The sequence below is a fragment of the Chiloscyllium punctatum genome, chromosome 36 (assembly GCF_047496795.1).
Source record: "Chiloscyllium punctatum isolate Juve2018m chromosome 36, sChiPun1.3, whole genome shotgun sequence".
Lineage (NCBI taxonomy): Eukaryota > Metazoa > Chordata > Chondrichthyes > Orectolobiformes > Hemiscylliidae > Chiloscyllium > Chiloscyllium punctatum.
This window is the reverse complement of record NC_092774.1, coordinates 60,978,233-60,983,360: the sequence shown is the minus strand read 5'-3', so window position 1 is coordinate 60,983,360 and position 5,128 is coordinate 60,978,233. Positions and strand designations below refer to the sequence as shown.

The 5,128-nt window shown below is 48.4% G+C and overlaps 1 non-coding gene across 1 annotated transcript; it reads left to right on the top strand.

Moving 5' to 3' along the window:
* Nucleotides 1–2,841: 2,841 nt before the first annotated feature.
* On the top strand, nt 2,842–2,913 carry trnae-uuc (transfer RNA glutamic acid (anticodon UUC)). The gene has a single exon. It is a non-coding gene; the product is annotated as a tRNA-Glu (tRNA).
* Nucleotides 2,914–5,128: the final 2,215 nt, after the last annotated feature.

Below are 5,128 nucleotides of genomic sequence, written 5' to 3'. Positions count from 1 at the left end.
AAGAGGCAAAACACTGAAAGGCTCGGAGGGCAATTGTCCCAGTGTAGGAGAGCTCGTTCCTCGTGACATGGATGTACCTGCAGATGGTGGGATCAGACTGTCCCCATGTCTCCATAATGAATGTCCAAGGCTTTATTATGGAAAAGTAAAACTGATAGAAGACAATGGTAATTCTGGGCGGGGCAATTTGAGTTATGAATTGAATAGTAGCTTCCTCAAAGAGACTGTGCAGGCGAGCACTTGACCTGTTTCTGTGGTGCAATTGGTCAGCGCGTTCGGTTGCTAATCGAGAGGTTGGTGTTTCAAGACCACCGTGGGGCGGAGCTTTTTGTTGTTCTCGCTCCTACCGTTTCCTTGGCTGCGAAGGCGCGCGTTTTTAATGGCGTCATGAAAATGTTTCCCAACGGAAATCTTCTCCACTGAGGAAGCACAGAGGGGTTTCTGAATTGATTGAATTTCTAACGTAAAGGACTGCGGATGCTGAGAGTCCGAGACAGAAAGATAAACGGCTGGAGAAATTCAGCAGGTTTGGCTGTATCTGGATAAGGAAAAAAAAGAGTTCTCAAAAAGGTTTTCTCTTATTCTCTTTCCACATATGCTGCCTCACCTGCTGAGTTGCTCCTGCAATTTCTGTTTTTTTTTTTAACTGAATGCCCACGTCATCTTTCGGGATGAAACACCCAGACTCACCATTTGCAGATATTTAACCCTTTCAAAACCTGTGAAGTGATTGGATTCAAACAAACTCTGCAATGATTCACTCTTTCTCAGCTCCACAGGCAGAGAGACCTGGGAAATGAAGCTGTCAGTGTTGATCTGCATTGGTGGGCCGCGGGGTGAATGCGATGGATATGAAATCCATTGCGGTTTCCCCACGCAGGTGTGAACCCTGCCGACTACATTTGAGAAACGTCGTGAAAAAGAAAGATAGATAGCTCCACGGTTTTTTAAGATGCAAATCAGTGGAGGAGTTGAAATATTTCAATCACATTGGGAGTGGTCGGGAATCTGCAACCCACTGCCTGTCAGGGTGGAACAAGCAGATACCCACAGAGCTGCTTTTGAGGCAATGAGTCAAGTATTTGGAAATGAGACTAGAACAGTGAGGGGCGTGAAGCCGTGATCGAAATGAAGCAGACACCTGAGGACAAAGGTGTTTTATTTGCCAGTGAAACATATTGCTTTACAAAGTTGGGACTATGGAACGGAAGCAGTGACGGTGATTACCTTTGGCTGTTCCTCTTGTGAATGTTCCCATTGCTGCACATGTCCGTGTTAACGTCAGAACTCTGCAGCATGGCGGCGTCAGGTACGCACAGTGCCAGGGGCGCAATGGTTGACGCATTTGACTCCAGCTACCTGTTTGAAATACAGCTCACAGCTTCTTCACATACCCCTATTAATCTTTCTCATTGTCCTGAAGCCGGCATATGGTTTGAATTCCTGATCTGCAGGAACAAGACTCTTTTCACTGTCTCACGTCAGTAAATGTCCCTGAGAATATCAGTCACGTCACAGTGCTGTCAGAGGAGGGGAAGCTGAAAGAGACCCACACGCTGCTCATGCGCACATTTCACTTTCTCCAACTCACTGCCGCAACCTCTGCGTCTCCTGGGAGTGGAAAGGGAACAAACACCGAAACCCAGTCTCAGCTTTGTAAATCTTCAAGACATGGGAAAACTGTTCGTCCCTTCGAATCTTCCATCCTGAGCTGACAGCGTTGATTTTAAATGGCTGTCCAGTCAGTGCCGATTCGTTTTGGCTGAAAAAATCTTCCTTATCTCATCCCAGCATTTCTTGCCACAGAGAACTGTGCGGCAGAGTTCATGTATATATTTCCTTGTATGGTATTTTGTAAAAAACATTCGTTTGTTGGTTGTTTGTATAGGGTATTTCAGGTTCATTAGGGCTGTTCAAGTGTGTTGGTAGGTTTGTGGGCTGCCATGATGCTGAGAAGATCGAGTTGTCTGGACATCATTTCACAGATGTCTTTAATGTAAAGTAATGTGGCTAGGGTTTCTGCAGACGTTGTGTCTGCTTGTGTCAGTTTGTTGATGTGAAATCCGCACACTGGGTTTATTGGGTCGGCAAAAGTGAGGACTGCAGATGCTGGAAACCAGAGTTGAAATCAGAGTGGTGCTGGAAAAGCACAGCAGGTCAGACAGCTTCCAAGGAGGAGAAAAATCGACGATTCAGGCAAAAGCCCTTCATCAGGAATAGAGGCAGGATGCCTCCAGGGTAGAGAGATAAATTGGGGGTTGCTTGGCCGAAGGTAGTAAAGAGTACATTAGGTGAATGGGGGTGCGGATGGAGGTGACAGATCAGAGAGGAGGGTGGAGCGGATAGGTGGGAAGGGAGATTGGCAGGTAGGACAGGTCATGAGGACAGCGCTGAGCTGGAAGGTTGGAATTGAGGTAAGATGGGGAAGGGGAAATGAGGAAACTGGTGAAGTCCGCATTGATGGCCTGGGGTTGAATTTATCCGAGGGGGAAGATGTGGCGCTCACCCTCCAGGCATCGGGTGGGGAGGGAACGGCGATGGAGGAGGCCCAGGACCTGCATGTCCTCGGCTGTGTGGGAGTGGGGGGTTTGAAATGTTGTTCCAGAGGGCGCTGGGGTTGATTGGTGCGGGTGTGCTGGAGACGTTCGCTCAAGCGCTGTGACTTGACTCTGCGAGGAGTCTCCTATCTCCCCAATGGAGGGGAGACCGCATCAGGAGCAAGAGATACAAGAAATGACATTGTTGGATGCACAGGTGAATGCCTTCTCACGACCGTGGCCTGGATTCGATTTCCGGGCAGGAAAGAAATCTTCAGTAGAGGTGTCAACAGCTAACCGCAGCTCCCTGGTGGTCTAGTGGTTAGGATTCGGCGTTTTCACCGCCGCTGCCCGGGTTCGATTCCCGGTCAGGGAAGCAATTTTCATGGGAGTTGTAGGTTGCCCGTTCTTCTTAAATGCGCTGCACGGTTATTTTTTGATCTTCGTAGTTCCAGGGCGCTGCAGTGTGTCGTGGCTCGTTGAAGTCCTGTTCTGATTCAGATTTGTTTGTATGTGTAGGGATGATTGCTTCAGTCGTTAAGTTCTTGGTTCGCGTGCATTGTTTTCCTGTAGATCCTGTTTTGAATTTACCATTGACTGTTCGCTCTTGTGTGACATCTAGAAATGGCACTTTGTTATTGTTCTCCTCTTTTGTGAATTTTATGCCAGTAAGGATATTGTTAATGGTGTTGTAGGTTTCCTCTAATTTGTTTCATTTTTTGATGACAAAAGTGTCATCGCTGTAGCGGACCCAAAGTTTGGGTTGGATCGTTGAAAGGGCTGTTTGTTCGAGTCTCTGCATTACTGCTTCTGCTAGGAATCCTGACACTGGTGGTTTCATGGGTGTTTCTTTGATTTGTTTGTAGGGCTTGTTATTGAATATGAAGTGGGTGGTAAGGCACAGTTCCACGAGGTTGACAGTGCTATCTTTGCTGATGAAGTTGATGCTGTGTTGGTGTCTTTGGTTGTTCGAGTCGTGTCTTCAGTTTTCTTTGGCCACGTTGATGTTAATGGATGTGAACAGGGCTGTTATGTCAAAGGACAGCATTATTCCATCCTCTTCTATCTTAGTGTCTTTGGTGTTCAGGAATTCTTGGACGGAGTAAATGGAGTGGTGTGAATCTTCGACTTGGTGTTTTAGTCTTCAGTGGAGGCCTTTGACTAGTCTGTATATTGCTGTTCCAAGTAGTGAGACTTTGGCGTGAGGGGCCTCCTGAATTGAATTGGAGGAGAACAACAACGAAGTGCCATTCCTAGATGTCACAGTAGAGCGAACAGTCAATGGGGAATTTCAAACTAGCATCTACAGAAAAACAACACACACAAACCAAATACGTAACTGCAGAAGCAATCATCCCAACACCAACAAACGAGGCTGCAATGACATTATTTCAACGAGCCACTACACACTGCAACACAGCGAAATTATGAAGAACAGAAGAGAAATACGTATGTAGTGTATTTAACGAGAACAGGTACCCAAGAAAACCAGTCCGCCGATTTCTCATTGATGCTTCCAAGCTGACTCTCAAAAATTCGGTTTGTTCCTCCATTCTTTCCTGTTTGTTTTTTTGTGGGTTTTGAAAGCTTTCCCAATCCTCTGACTGAGTATTGGAGTTGGGAAGTTTTGTTGTGGCTGTAGAGGACATTGGTTGGACCACTTTTGGAATATTGTATGTAATTCTGGTCTCCCTCCTATCAGAAGGATATTGTGAAATTTGAAATTGTTCTGAAGCACCAAATGGTCCACAGAGGTGACGAGGACCTTCTGCTTCCCTGAGTGTGGGAAGGCCTTCAGTGATTCCTCTGTACTGCTGACGCACCAGTTGGTCCACACCGGGGAAAGCTGTTCTCTGGCCCCAAGTGCGAGATGGCCTTCAGCAGTTCTTCCCACCTGCTGAGACACCAGTGGGTCCACACTGAGGAGAGGCCGTTCTTCTGCCCCGAGTGCAGGGAGGGCTTTGCTCTTTCTTCCGACCTACTGGCCCATTGGTTGGTCCATATGGGGGAGAGATCGTTCAGTTGCCTTAAGGGCAGGAAGGCCTTCAGCAATTCCTCAGCCCTGCGGAGACACTAGTCCGTCCAAACCGGGGAGAAGCCGTTCTCCTTCCCGAGTGTCGGAAGAGCTTTACCCGCTCCTCCACACTGCTGAAGAACCAGCTGATCCACCCGGAGGTGGGTCCGGAGGGTGTTGGCGGAGGGGTTGGGGCCATTCTGCTGCCCTGAGTGCGGGAAGCCCTTCAGCAGTTCCTCCGCCCTGCTGAAGCACCAGTGTGTCCACAATGGGGAGAGGCCCTTCAGCTCGCCCGAATGTGGAAAGAGGTTCATATTTTCCTGCAACTGTCGGAAGCACCAGCAGGGGCACCAACGCTCCCAGCAACCAGATCCCACCAGTGACGCTGCCTTGGGTCACCCCCCAGGGCTCAACATCCTGCCAGTCCTGACAGTTGGTGCAGTGGGAGAATAGGTGAGCTGTTTTTGTTTTCTGCTGGACTGCAATTGCCTCCCCTACACACCACAACCATAACCCCATGGTGGTTCAGGGATTGCACTGCTGTCTCATGGCACCAAGAACCCAGGAATAATTCCAC